General features: G+C 40.4%; 1 pseudogene across 1 annotated transcript; it reads left to right on the top strand.

The window, feature by feature from the left end:
• Window positions 1-14,350: 14,350 nt before the first annotated feature.
• Window positions 14,351-15,232, top strand: LOC103254015 (annotated as a pseudogene). Its single transcript, XR_503926.1, has one exon. The product of XR_503926.1 is annotated as a keratin, type I cytoskeletal 18 pseudogene (transcript).
• Window positions 15,233-15,673: the final 441 nt, after the last annotated feature.

Raw genomic sequence — 15,673 nt, 5'->3', positions numbered from 1 at the left:
CTGTCGCCCAGACTGGAGTGCAGTGACATGCTCCCAGCCACGCAGTCTCGACCTGCTGGGCTCAGGCAATCCTCCCACCTCAGCCTTCCAAGTAGCTGGAACTACAGGCGCGCACTACCACGCCCGGCTAATTTTTTGATTTATTGTAGAGATAAGGTCTCACCAAGTTGCCCAGGCAGGTCTTGAATCCGCGGGCTCAGGCAGTCCACTCACCTCAGCCTCCTAAAGCGTGGGATTATAGGCTGAGCCACCGATCTCAGCTGCTGCCTCTTTTCTACTCATTTATGACCCTAAACCCTGATCCTGTTGGCTCTAAAGTTTGCTGTCAAAGGGTATGACAAATTCAGTTGTAAAGTGTTCATTATCCACATCCATACCTTTAACCACAAATTTGTGGGAAAAGAGAAAATCATAATACTGGATATATGAAATCATAGCTTTCCTTTCCTTGGGGAAATAATTCTATTATTTACCCAATGTTGGGAGGTAGTTTAAATTGGTTAAGTAACACAAGAGAAAATGTCTGTATTCAATAGACTTTGTTCTCCTTAATATTATGGATAGCTTCTTGATTCACAGTAGCATAGTTATACAGTATATATATGAGTAAGTATGAGTATAAATATTGTTTGATTAAAGTGTGGCTTCTAAGGCTTGAATGACCAGAAGGTATTGAGATGCATTTAGAATTTGATCATATACCTGCTCCTTATAATAGGATGATCTGGTCTACCCCTGACTTCAAGGACCTTGGTAACCTTTTGTTAATTGATGTTGCTCAAACCTTAGTCAGTTGAATATCATTCTCATCATTTTGGTCATATCCTGTACTTTCATTTACCTTGTACTTTTAAAAATTGACCTTTTTGATTGGCAGTGGTGGGAAACTGTCGGGGGTTGGGAGTGGGATTGGCAGTAGTGGGAATCTGCTGAGGGGGCACACCTCATCAACAAGGGTACCTGCATAATGAGCATTTGTATACCTAACCCTGAATTGTACCCCCACATCTTTAAAATAAAATTTAAAAATCGACCTTTTCTTTTACCTAGCTTTATCCTAAATGCTAATACTCATGAAATCTTGGGTTTAAGGTGACAGTTTTTTTTTCCAACTACCTACTAAAATATTGCCTAATAATGACAACTTTTTTTTTTTTGAGTTGGAGTCTCACTCTGTCACCCAGACTGGAGTGTAGTGGCTGCTCCTGGCCACTGCAACCTCGACCTGCTGGGCTCCGGCGATCCTTCCACCTCAGCCTTCCAAGTAGCTCTACCACGCCAAACTAATTTTTGATTTATTATAGAGACGAGGTCTCGCCAAGTTGCCTGGGTGGGTCTCGAACCCGTGGGCTCAAGCAATCCACTTGCCTGGCTCTCCCAAAGTGCTGGGATTACAGGCTGAGCCACCGAACCTGGCCTAATGACTTTTAAAAGTTTTTCCTTGTACTCCCAGTGGTTGTGTGTTCCACACTTTGGGAAATATTGTGCTAGTGATGGTAATCACAAGGCATGAGGCTACAGTTTTGTTTATTCCTCACATCAGTGCTAATGAGTTAAGCCTTGCTATCTCTATTCAGCAATGAAGAAACTTAGAAATCTGAGAAGTTAAGGAATTTGTCTAAGGTCTTGAGGCTGGCTAGAACTGACCTAACCAAGCTTATAGCAACCCTTTAGCAACCCTTGTTCCTCGCAGAACATCAGCACATCACCTGGGAGCTTGTTGAAAATGCAAAATCCCTGGCTCCACTCCAGACCTCAGGAGGTCAGAGTCTGCACTTTAACCAGATCCTCCAGTGATTCTCATGGACATTGAAGTTTGAGAAGCACTGAGCTAGTCTTGTGGGCATCTTCCTGTAGGAGAAGATGCATGGCTTGGCTGTTGTTTTGGCAGGTCTCCTTTTCTCTGCAGTGTTATTTTCTTCATACCATGCTGTTCTGAGCTACAACTTTTTTTTTTTTTCGAGTTGGAGTCTCACTCTATCGCCCAGACTGGAGTGCAGTGGCACGCTCATGGCCCCCACAGCCTCGACCTGCTGGGCCCAGGCGATCCTTCCACTTCAACCTTCCAAGTAACTGGAACAACAGGCATGTGCCACAATGTCCAGCTAATTTTTTGATTTATTGTAGAGATGAGGTCTCGCCAAGTTTCCCAGGCTGGTCTCGAACCTATAGGTTCAGGCAATCCTCTTAACTAGGCTTCCCAAAGTGCTAGGATTATAGGCATGAGCACCACATCTGACCCTGAGCTACGGGAAATTTAGTGTTGGTGGGAAGGTAGGAGAAAATATTCTCAATCCTTTTGATTGTTTACTCTCCTAAAGTTATCATTTGTCCACTTTCCTTCTTTTCTTAATCAAGGTACCAAGACAAGGCTGAGTGTCAACATTTACAGCCCTTTTTCTCATTTCCTTCCCCAGCAGCCACGATCAAGGTCTTGCTCTTTGGAAGTGCCTGACCATTCTTTTCCTGCCTGCCCTAAACCTGCAGGCCCTGAGAACTGTCTGTAGGCCTACAGTTAATTCTCAATTCTTCCTGGGTGGTTTTTTTTTTTTTTGAGTTGGAGTCTCACTCTGTTGCCCAGACTGGAGTGCAGTGGCCGCTCCCGGCCACCGCAGCCTCGACCTGCTGGACTCCAGCGATCCTTCCGCCTCAGCCTTCCAAGTAGCCGGAATTACAGGCATGTGCTACCACGCCCGGTTGATTTTTTGATTTATTGTAGAGATGAGGTCTTGCTGCCCAGGTGGGTCTCGAACCCGCGGGCTCAGGCAATCCACTCACCTCAGCCTCCCAAAGGCGCGGATTACAGGCTGAGCCACCGAGCCTGGCCCTGGGTGGTTTTAATAGCATGTGTGCCAACCTGACTCTTGGCTGCTTCTCCTTCTCCCTGCCACTCTCTTTCTCACTGCTACTCAGCCATTTTCCTGCTTACTTTTCTTCTTACTGAGCAGTGTCTCTATTGATATTCTACCATGCATTTTTTCTGCTTCTCACTTTTGCTAAGTTTAATATAAGCAGCAGTCTCAGGAGACCCCATCAATTTAATCTTCTGGAAAAGCATTGGGAGTTGGATGGTTGGGTCTGGGAATATCAGCAACGTCCATGACTATTGAATGTAACTGACTATGGATTCTGAAGCATCCCAGTGGATAATCAGCATTTCATCAGTGGATTGTCTGTGGTTTCTTCATAGAGTGTCCCTTTTAATCCTATTTCTGTAGGGTTTCTAAGCACTGCACCTGGTTTGTACAGTGACAGACCCCTTTCTTGATATTTATATAGTTACTTATATGTAGTTGTTTTTATAGTTGTTTATTCAGTATCCAAGATGACTAGTTATTTGAGATGAGAAGTTGGACCTATTCATGAGACTAGAGCCTGCTTTCTTGCTCAGTCGTTGTTAGATACAGGCCATGATAGCATTTCATTTTCTTAACTTTGAATAGAGTTTAAGTGGACTTGACTCATTTGAATTATAGTCTGTACTGAAAGAAAACTGTATTATTCATTATGTTTTGTAAAGCAAGAAACAAAGACGAATAGTTGTTTCTTACCATAGTAATTTAAGACTCTGAAAGATTTGTTTTTCAGCCAACTGTAGACACACCTATCCCCAACCTAGATTAGTCATTTAGAATTGAGAGGTTTTTTCCTTCTGCCACATTTTTTTGTACACACCCTTCTTTCCTCCCCTTTGCCATACTTTTGTTTCCTTGAGAAAAGGAGAGTCCCTCTTAGAGTGTAGAATAAACATTTCTTTGTGAAGTGTGACTTATTTATGCTTCAGGGGTTGTCAATGTATACACAACAGAGAAGGTGATGGAGGCTCCTGGGCATGCCAAGTCAGCACTTTGTACGTGTTGAGGCCAAAGAGCATGTTAAGTAGGCTGAAAAAATGTTAGCAAGTCAGAACATCTTACGATTTCCATATTTATCAAACATGTCAGGGGATGGGTTCACAAAGCCTTCCAGGGATTAACTGCTTCTCGGACTTGAACTGTTTTATTAAGATGGAGGAAGCCAAGTTCTCAACACCCCATGATTTGCTCTAATAACCACAAGAGTCAGAATGTAGGTGATCCTTGCTGAATGAAAGGTAATCCTAAGGCTAAAATGCTCTTTGAATGGAAAAAAAAAAGTCTTCTCTCAACAGATGAACTATGTGTGAATCTTTCTAACAGAGCTTAGGAGTTTGACATTTATTTACCTAGAGCTTCAGTTTTATTAATTCTCTGGTTGGTGGTTCTTGACCTTTGACACTTAAGGACTTATACTATGAAGCCTGAATAGAAGGACTTCAGAAACATGAAGCCATTCTCAAAGAGAGGTGGGCTTTTTGGGACTTGGGAAAATATCTTAGAGTTATTATTTGTTTTCAAATGTTTGGGGTTTGGCAGATCCTACGATGCATTTTGCCAAGCACTTTCCTTTGAATTTTAGTACAGGAATATCTTGGGTGGAATTTAATTGGTGATTCATTTGCATTATACTGATCAGAATGCTGTTTTGGAAAAGATATTTGGTGACTGAGAAATGTTAGGAGCTTTACAAACAGCTTTTTAGTACCAACTTTTTCTTAGATGGGAAGAAAAATAGAATTCAAGCCTCAAATATTTTTAGTAAGATTCGGAATTTGGAATCTTTAACTAAGTAGTCGTTTCCAAATTTGTATCACTTTCTCCACAAAAGCTAACATAACTCTTACTTCTCTGGCTTGATCTACAAATCTTTAGAAAAGTTGCAGAGCTGATCTGCAATCTTGGGCCAATATTTAATATGAAAATTAATATTAAAAAGGGGTTTTCAACAAGTAAGTAGAGAAAGTAACCCTCTTCTGGAGAACTAAATTGAAATTAAAAGAAAGAAAGAAAAAAGAACCAAGGAGAGTAAGCATAAGGTAGATCTTCGGTTTGAAAGCCTAATTGCCAGAGGTGGCAAAACCCCCAAGAGGTCTAAAGTTATAAAAAGTGCCATGAGGTAGCTTTTCCATTACAGTTTGCAGAAAAGGTTGTAAAAGAAGGAAGCATGCTGAGACTGTACAAACGAGGACTAAGCCATAAACTTTAAAGAACAGGGAAAGCCCATGGTCAAATAAGGCACCCAACTTCTTATTCCCTATCAGGTTGCAACAAAGCGTGATGATGAAAACAGGTTTCCTATTGTCTTCTGTCAGCTTCCTATCTTTTGTAACTGGCCCAGAAAAAGCAAGGCCAACAACTTGCATGACTACTCACTGTCTCTTGGAGAAAGCAGCAGTGCAAGCAAGCAGCCAGCAGAAGGAAGAAGCATTTTAAACAAACTGACGTGGATATCTTCACGTTCTAATTATTTTGAAACCAAAGTGTAGGAAGTGTTGGGAAATTCTAGTTTTGAATGTAATAACGACTGTAAGGAGAAGAACAGAGGATTAGAGACTCTTTTATTTGCTTCAGATGGTGGAGTGAGGGAGATTATAAACATATCACAGCGCCAGTGTTGATGGTTTTCTTCTCTTACTCCTTATGTTCTTCAACCTATTTAAAATGCCAAAAATAAGATCTGTTTTGAGTTCTTGGCTTATCCTGTCACTGACTTAGCTGGTCAGAGGATTAGGTAATCTACAGAGATCCAGAATTGTTTAGGTCTCAAACTTTTTTATTTGGATCAACTTTTCATGTATTTCTTTAAATAATTCTGAGTATTCTTTTCAGTATAAGAAAATTTATGTTTTTCTTCTTAAACTTTGGTTCTGGTTACCTTAAAACAGACAAGTTAGTAAAGATAACCTTTTCTCTTATTTCCCATTCTTCTTTCTCTGTCTACCCCTCTTGAACCCTCCCACCATGACCCTTTCTTGCTGCTTATAATCTCATTAGTGAATGCTTATCAGTGGCCAGTGGGAACAGTTGCATTTTACTTTTTGCTCAATTGCCATCTATGTTGCAACAGGCAGGATTTTTGTGAGGTTGAAAGTGTGCCTCCTGTAAACCTGATGGTATTACTTTTTAGAACATTGAAATGACTTGTTGCATTATTGAGGGCATACCTTAGGTTTGGATAATAAAGAGTATAGGTTAGCATTTTAAAGCTCTTTTTTAATACTTCTTATCTCCCACAGTGCCTCTTACACAGTAGGGCCTGAATAAAGTTGTTACCAATTTTAATTCAGTTAATTTTTGAATGCAAGGGAGATCATTTCATTCTGTATTTTAATATATAATTCAGTGGTGAACGGTACTTTTTGTGAAAAAGCCATTAACTTCACTGGAAACAAAACCCAATGAGGATCATAGAAGTAAAAAGTAACTTAATTTAGTTTTTGCAAGTTATTTTTTGGAGAAAAGCATAAAATGTTCTCCACATCTGCATTTGAAATTAAAATCAAGAAGGAAAGCATTCTCATAAGTATATGAAACAATAATTTGAAAGTGCCTTAGCTCTGTATGTATGTATTACTGTTCTACAGTCGCTGTTAGTGACTTGGCAAGACTAGGGTGTCTATGGGGAAGGAGAAAAGGGATCAGGATAGGCAAGCCCTCAGGGGATGATGATTTAACTGCTAGGTGGCACTTAGAAAAGTTTTATAGTTTTTCTTAGGGCTTAAAATTATTAGATTTAAAATATATAAATATGTGAATTTTCTTCAAGTCTGGTAGCAGAAGCTTTACTCAGTTCTCTCCTTAGATACAGCCTTAGCCACTGTCACCCTGGCTCCTCCTGTGGACACTGCAGAAGTCCCATGGCAACCCAGAGGGGGAAGTCTGGGGAGTGGCTGGTGCCTGTTGAAGCTTTTGAAAACAATGCCCTAAAACACTTGCAGGGGCATTGCCAAACGTGGTTTTGGGTATAAAATGGTAATAATTATCAACACTTTTATAAGTCAGATGAAATTATGTTGAGGTCCAGTGGATGAAGAAGCTTTTGTTCTAGTATGGTGTTTATAATAAGGGTGCTTTTAGAAAAGTTAATAAAGGAGATTAGGATTCTGTTTTTTTTTTTCTTTTTTAAAATTCTAACGTTTTCTATGTTCCCACAATATTAAGAGACTATTACACATAATATACTCAGTGTGGGAGACTTTTATTATAATATGTATCTATATAAATTAGGTTTCTACTTTTTAAAGTAAGTCTCTTGAGGGTCTGTTTTTAGTTTTTGTACATTTAAAATTTTTATACTTTAAGACCAGAAAGTGAAAGAAAGTATAGCATATAGACAACTTTCAAAGAAGTAGAGGGAAAGTTAGTAGGAAAATAAAGTTTATGAGAAGAGATGTGGTCTTGTCATTGAGGGAGCCAAGGTGTTAAATAGAGGAAGAAGAGAATATTCTTCCTTGGGCCTTAAATCCCTCTACTTGCCCTTCTTCTGTGCAAAATCCTATAAATATTATTATTTTCAAATTATGATTATAAAAGAAATGTGTGCCTCTTGTGGGAAATTTAAAAAGAATGAGGAAAAATAAGGAAAAAGGACAACCAATTCTAAAACCACTATCCAGAGATAATGACTCTTAGCTTTTTAGTGCATTTCTTTCTAATCTTTTTCCATGTAATTTAACATAATTGAAATCATATTGAATAAACAGTTTCTTGGTCTGCTATTGTGTTTGTGGACCACTTTTTTGTACTCTTATTTTGAATAATTATAATGTGCTGGGTACTGTATTAAATATTTTACAAATCTTATCTCTTCTTATCAACACTATGAGGGTGGGTGTCGTTATGCCTTGAGCTTGTGTTTCGGGGATGTCTACAAGTGAGTCTCCTGCCTGCAGAGAATGCAGACAAGAAAACAAGCTAGACATTTCCCATGGAAATTTCTTTCTTTTCTTTTCTGAGGTTTTATTTTGGAGGGAAGAGAAGCCTATCCTCTTTAAAGAATGAAACATTTTAACTGAAACCTAATCTGTAGGGTTTTTAGTGTGTCAACAAGTTCTAAACTGTGAAGAAATCTTATCAGAAGAAAGACTGTTTTGAAAATGATATGGAAATATTTGTTGGGTGTGTACTCCTCCAACGCCTAGATGAAGCATACAAGGGAGTATCTGAATTTTACAATATTTGGATAGCTACGTAGTGAGCAATCAAAACATTCTTTAGGTACTTTTTTTTTTTTTTTGAGTTGGAGTCTCACTCTGTCGCCCAGACTGGAGTGCAGTGGCCGCTCCTGGCCACCGCAGCCTTGACCTGCTGGGCTCCAGCGATCCTTCCGTCTCAGCCTTCCGAGTAGCCGGAATTACAGGCATGCGCTACCATGCCCGGCTGATGTTTTGATTTTTATTGTAGAGATGAGGTCTTGCTGCCCAGGCAGGTCTCGAACCTGCAGGTCTTTAGGTATTTAATAAGAGGTTAAGATCAGCCTGTCTACAGCTTATATGACACCAGTGATCCAGAAATCAGTAACTTTAGCACTTTGTTAGCTGCCCAAGAACCTGGGCCAGACCCGCACTTCCCTGAACAGGTGACAGAATACATCAGAGCGGGAGAGACCACCAATGCTTGTCCCAGAAATCTACCCAGCTAAGTCCACCTCCTCCACCAACACCCAAGATCCTCCATTCTGTCCTTCTCAGAGTCACTCCTTGCCCTGTCCTTCACCTTCCAGATTACAAACAACTCCCGATTCCTCAGAGTCCCAGGTCTCCAAGGTTTTGCTGTTACAGTGAGTTTCCAAACAAATCTTCACCACAGCATCTCTTGGGTTCCAACTTGAGACCCAGGCCTTCACTGCCATCACAGCCTTCTCACTTGCATTTGTGCTTCTCCTTCGCTGTTCACCCTCACATGCCATCTCCAGATGTGTCTTTCTAAAGCATTTCTTCTGTGTCATTCCTCTGCTCAAGAAGACCTTGAACATAGAGCCTGAGTTTCTCAGCTTTTCCTTTAAGGTCCTCTGTAATTTGGTGCACCTACCTGGGCACTTTTGTTTCCCACTTGACATGAAGCTCCCCTGCAAGCCAGTGTTGTGCATTTTAGCTTGTAGACTTTTGATTGTATTTTTCCACAGGTCTAGCAATCTCTACTTTTTAACTTATTTATTTATAAATTATTCTGATCTTCAAGTTCTTTTTTTTTTTCTATCAAGTATTGCCCAGTTCTCTCTGCCTGGGTCTTTTCTTTCTTTATACTTCCAGGAAGTATCATAGAGATGAAGTTATGTTTTTATGGATGTTATTTTTCTCCAACTAGATTGTCAATTTAATCAGACCACTGTGATGGTAAAGCAGATACCTTTCTAAAACTTATTTACTTTTTTTCCCTTCTTCTCCTCTGTCCTCTTCCTTATCACCCCTCCTTGATGGGGAAGAAGGTCATTGTGCTATATGTACATCCTTTCCCTCTTTCCGTCTTTCTTCTCCTTCCAACTCATCAGTATACCAGCATAACTAGTGCGTATCATTTTTAGTCTGCAACAAAAATATTTTCCTTTATAATATTACCTCATATATGAAAAATTTGATTCAATGATCGGATACTAAATATATATCAATTACTTTTCTATACTGTTAAATAAAGCTTTAAAAAAAAGAATAATTGTTCTATTCACAGTAGTGTCCAAAAATCTTTGAAATACCTAAAAATAAACTAAAAGGGAAAGTTACCAGATTTCCAGAATCCTAATTTTTTTAAAAACTGGATAAGATAATGCTAAAGTTTAATAGGTGATACACAGGTGAATTAGTGTTTTTTTTTCCACTGTTGTATCATTTTTTAATTTTAAGGAATATTATTGTAAACCAAAAAGATCATTATTAATAAAATCATAGACTTATTCCAGTATTTTAAAATATCCTCTGTAATATTCCACTCAGATAGTTGATAAAGTTCTTCCCTAAGGAAGGATGCAAATAGAATGTAATATTATATCACTGTACTAGATAGAATTCAAACTGTGAAGACAAGGAAATTCAGTTGTTCCATTTCCCCCTCCCAGATCATTTTTGTGATTGTCATTCAACATCCCAGAACTGTCTTGTTGAGATTCGCCAGAACAGTGTAGGAGTGAGGACCTTTGGCAGTTGGCATATGAACGTGACACTGCTTACATCCATCCTGTGGGAATGCCGAACAGTCAAGGGCTCAGCATCACATGCCAACCAGTCTATTAGGGCACTCACACACATCAGCACCTTTGCCCAAATCCTCCAACTTAAGCTTTAAATAGCCAAACTATCATCAAGGCCATATAGGTACCGTATCTGGAACTACAAATATACTTTGTTCACAAACGTTTGATTTTATAGCAAGAGTACCCTATGAGAGTCAAGAGCACAATCACATTTTTAAAAATCAAGAGAAATAAGTAAACACAAAAGGGCATTAGCACAAGGCAGAGAATCTTGCTTCTTGGCAATAGACAGAAAATAACTAGAGAAATAGAAATAGGCTCACAGATAGGTACAATCTAGAGTTTAATTCTCTGAGTATCAGTCTTGGAGACATAGCTATATACCTCTGAACACAGACTAATATTTTACGTTAGTAGTTTATTTATTTATTTATTTTTTGAGTTGGAGTCTCACTCTGTCGCCCATACTGGAGTGCAGTGGCTGCTCCTGGCCACCGCAACCTCGACCTGCTGGACTCCGGCGATCCTTCCACCTCAGCCTTCCGAGTAGCCGGAATTACAGGCATGCGCTACCACACCCGGCTGATTTTTTGATTTATTGTAGAGATGAGGTCTCGCCTTCCAGGCAGGTCTCGAAGCCGCGGGCTCAGGCAGTCCACTCACCTCAGCCTCTCAAAGGCACGGGATTACAGGCTGAGCCACCGAGCCCAGCTCGTTAGTAGTTTCTTATACAACAGTTTTAAAAAGTCTACCAGAAAACAACCCAAATCATATTTCCTTTATTGTCCACTCTAATAACCACTTTTATTCTTTATTAACCACTTTACTCTGAATTCAGTTAGTATAATCATGAGACTGCCTAGCCTAATGGTCTAGAGAAAATTCTCTTGTTGCTAAATGATGCCTTGCTATGGAACCATTAAGCTCCAGGTGAACCCTGAATTAGAAATAGAAATTTGTGACACAATGATATATTTCCAAAAATGAGAAAAATAGGAGATTTAAGGCAGACAATAATTCTAAGAGTCACTCAAATATTAAAATGGCTTATAGTGGCTGGCCTCAGTGGCTCAGCCTGTAATCCCAGCACTTTGGGAGGCCAAGACGAATGGATTGCCTGAACCTGTGGGTTCGAGATCAACCCGGGCAACTTGACAAGATCTCATCTCTACAATAAATTAAAAAAAATTAGCCAGGCATGGTAGTACATGCCTGTAGTTCCGGCTACTTGGAAGGCTGAGGCAGAAGGATCGCTGGAGCCCAGCCGTCGACACTGGGGTGGCCATGAGCATGCCACTGCACTCCAGCCTGCGTGACAGTATGAGACTCCAACTTAAAAAAAAAAAAAAAAGGCTCATAGCAAAACCTAATTTTCTATTAGGTCCATCTTATGGGTGAAACCACTCAGCCAGCAGAGAACAGTTGGGGGCTGCATGGTCAGACCACACTGAGGCAATTTTCTCATGGATTCACAGAAGAAAAAGTGACTTTTGAGGTCGTGTGGCTCGCACCTATCCCCAGAAAGACAGTCCAGTTTCCTCAGCCCCATTTTGTGCCTGGGAAAGACAGTGAGAGTATTTTCATAAGAGGTAAAGATGACAAGGAAACCACAGGCTTACTGTGCAAAAGTGTGAAAATATTATGATCAAGGAGCACCACATGTTGATTTTATCAGTTTGTTTTTCCAATCTATTTGTAATGTACACCACAGAAAAATCAGATTCCTAACAGAAAAGTATATATCTGTAGGCAAAAATGTGTTTCATGTTTTAAAAAAAGAATATAGGCAAGATAATTTCACTGTAAAATACCTTGATTTGAATGTGACTTAGTACTTATTTCATATTAACCAGATCCAGCTGCTGTGATAAATCTCTATAATATATTTTAGAATTTCTATTTTTAAATAATAACTATTGTTAAGCCAGAACAAAAACCTTACATTTGTGCATCCATGTGTAAGCTATCCTGCTTCGTATCATGGAGCCAAGATACAAAAAGATTAATTAACAATTCAAAAAATCTCTAGTCACAGTCTCACAAATAATATATTTCCTCACATTTCCTGATGTACACTACTGACTTGTATTAATGTGTCCTGAGTTTTCAGATAAATACCAGTGGATGGTTGGTTGTCAAAACTTAAAAGCAACAGGGTTAGGAGGACCTTTACAATATTGGCCATTAAATCTTAAGTAAAATTATTCTTAGAACTGGACCATAGTAAGTGGAATGCCCTAACTTTTCTTAGTTCAAACTCTGCAAACTGATTCTAACATTCATAATCATGCCTTTTTATATGCTTTAAGCTGACACGCTGACTTTGTGGTCTCTACTTTGCAAGAGACAGGTTACTCTAGCACAGAAGAAACTATATAATGTGGAACAGGGGAGGACTTCAGCGGGACTGTTCCATTTTTATTGATCCAGATCATTGCCTTCAGCCTTGCATTGAGGCCTTCTTGTATGTTGCTTTCTCACGTGTCACCAATCATCACACAGTCCCCAGACTGTACTCCGAGGAGATTGCAGCCATAATAAAATATGGACGGAGCTGCCTTCTCCTCTCTTTGCTCTCCACCTACAACAACAGCATCGAAATAGGACTGACAGGCACAAACTTCAATCTTCTCCCTCTGGGTCTCTCTCCTCCTTTGTTAATAAAAGTAGCCTATCTATCCCCGTACACAAAAATTAACTCTAAATGGATCAGAGACCTAAATGTAAAATCTCAAACCATAAGAACCTTAGAAAATAAAGGACATGCCCTCATTGAAATTGGAACTGGCATCCAATTCTTTTTTTTTTTTGAGTTGACGTCTCACTCTGTCGCCCAGACTGGAGTGCAGTGGCCGCTCCCGGCCACCGCAGCCTCGACCTGCTGGGCTCCGGCAATCTTTCCACCTCAGCCTTCCAAGTAGCCGAAATTACAGGCATGTGCTACCACGCCCGGCTGATTTTTTGATTTATTGTAGAGATGAGGTCTTACTGCCCAGATGGGTCTCGAACCCGCAGGCTCAGGCAGTCCACTCACCTCAGCCTCCCAAAGGCGCAGGATTACAGGCTGAGCCACCATAAGAGTACCCATTATTGCACTTTGCTAATAATAGGCTATGTTCATCTAATTTCTAATGGAATTTTTGTTTACTAGATGGACTGAACATGGTTTTTCATGTTTATTTGACATTTACATATATATTTTTATGTGTGTATGTGTATGTGCATATTTATTAACACAGCGATTTAGGAAAAATACAAAGGAGTCAGCTTACTAGCTTTCAAACTAAGAGGAAAACTCCCTTGAGGGTTAAGCACTTTGTTATGTAAATGGTACCCGAACAGGTAGGCAAATTACAGATAATTACTAATATCACACTTGAGTTTTGTAGAACTTAACAGAAAGATCTAGTTTTTCTTTATCTCGATCTGCTTCAGCCTCTAGGGCAGTGAGGACATTAACTATTGCATCTTAAGGAAATAAGTTACAAGTAGCACTCTGACATCTGGAACATTCTGTACCAGAAATCTCTTAAGTTAAAATTTCTTATTAGGTCTAATTTGGATAACATTATCAAAGTATATTTCTTTTTTTAAATTTATTTTGAGTCACGCTTATGGCCACCCCAGCATCTACCTGCTGGGTTCAGGCAATCCTTCTGCCTCAGCCTTCCAAGTAGCTGGAACTACAGGTTCACGCTACCATGCCCGGCTAATTTTTTTGATTTATTGTAGAGACAAGGTCTTGGCAAGTTGCCCGGGCTGGTCTTGAACCTGTGAGCTCAGGCAATCCACTTGCCTTAACCTCCCAAAGTGCTGGGTTACAGACTGAACCACTGAGCCCAGCCCAAAGTATATTTCTTCAGCTACTACTACAGATCAACAATTATGGTACTAACAACTAACATTTAATGTATCCAACATATCCTATGTGTCAGGCACTGTGCAGTGTGTCTGAGATGAAATATTTAAATATTTTTCTCTTTTTACTGATGAGGAAACTTACCCTTAAGAGCATTTAACTGATTTGCCAAGCTGTCGAGCAAGAGGACAAAGCTCTGGCGATGGCCTCATTACCACTAAATGTATTATTCACTTCCTCTGTTCAGTCTTTTCCTTCTAACTTTTGCTTCATCATCTCTAGTCATTTCTATATCTTTTTTACTTTTTTTTCTTTCTTGATGTCTTCCTTTTATCTGTCTCACTTTCATGACTTGTTATATGGATACAAAACTGTCTCATCACTTATTAGTTTGATCTTCATCTACAGAGCAATAATCAGGTCTACTACTCATTCAGTTGGAAAGAAATGATGTTTACAACTTCTGTGGACAATGCCCACATTGTTCTGCAGAATGACAATGCCTGTCTTGCTGCTGATGACTTTGAGTCAAGTATGAGACAGAGCTGGCCACGTGCCAGTCCATGAAGAGCGACATCAATGGGCTTGCAAGGTCACTGAGGACACCAGTGTCACCCGGCTGCAGCTGGAGACAGAGATCGAGGCTCTCAAGGAGGAGCTGCTCTTCCTGAAGAAGAACCACGAGGAGGAAGTAAAAGGCCTACAAGCCCAGATTGCCAGCTCTGGGTTGACCGTGGAGGTAGATGCCCTCAAATCTCAGGACCTCAATAAGATCATGGCAGATATCTGGGCCCAGTTGGACGAACTGGTCCAGAAGAACCGAGAGGAACTAGACAAGTAGTGGTCCCAGAAGATTAAGGAGAGCACCATGGTGGTCACCACGCAGTTTGCTGAGATTGAACCTGCCAAGGTAACACTCATGGAGCTCAGACTTACAGGGTAGGGTAGTCCCTGAAGATCAACCTGGACTCCTTGAGAAACCTGAAGGCCAGCTTGGAGAACAGCCCGGGGGAGGTGAAGGCCCACTGTGCCATGCAGATGGTGCAGCTCAACAGTGCCCCGCTGCACCTGGAGTCTGAGCTGCCACAGACGCAGACAGAGGGCCAGTGCCAGACCCAGGAGTACGAGGCCCTGCTGATCATCAAGGTCAACCTGGAGACTAAGATTGCCACCCACCGCCACCTGCTGGAGGACAGGGAGGACTTCAGTCTCTGTGATGTCCTGGACAGCAGCAGCTCCATTTAGACCACCCAAAAGACCACCACCCACAGGATAGTGAACTGCAAATTGGTGTCTGAGACCAATAACAACAAAGTTATGAGGTGTTGAGGCAGCAGGAGCAGGGCACCCCTCAGGGAAGCAGGAGGACAATAAAAAGTTCAGAAGTCAAAAGAAAAAAAAAGGAAAGAAAAAATGCATGGGTCAAGCAGAACTCATCTATTTGGATTTTTTTTTCCCCCTAACATCCAGCCTCTGACTTTCATGTTCTTAGGTTACCAGAATGCTAGTATAGGACCTGACCTATAGTATATTTTCTGGGTGAATAACTGAATAAATGAGTGACTTAATGATAGAGACTGAGAATGAGAAGATAGAATGGTTGTTCTTTAAGTGATTGCTTCCCTCCAGCTAAGCCTTTAGCCCTGGGCCGTTCCCTCAGTAGTCCTTGCATACTAAGGTCAGACTTTCCTGGTTAAGAAGGAAGAATTTTGGATTCTTGATAAAGTACTTTTTATTCCTAATTTTCCTATGAGTATCTGGATGTATTTT

This window comes from Carlito syrichta, unplaced genomic scaffold, assembly GCF_000164805.1.
Source record: "Carlito syrichta isolate Samal-C Ts95f unplaced genomic scaffold, Tarsius_syrichta-2.0.1 Scaffold262293, whole genome shotgun sequence".
Taxonomy (NCBI): Eukaryota; Metazoa; Chordata; class Mammalia; order Primates; family Tarsiidae; genus Carlito; species Carlito syrichta.
Note: the sequence above shows the minus strand (reverse complement) of the source record. Positions and strands in the feature narration are given on the sequence as shown.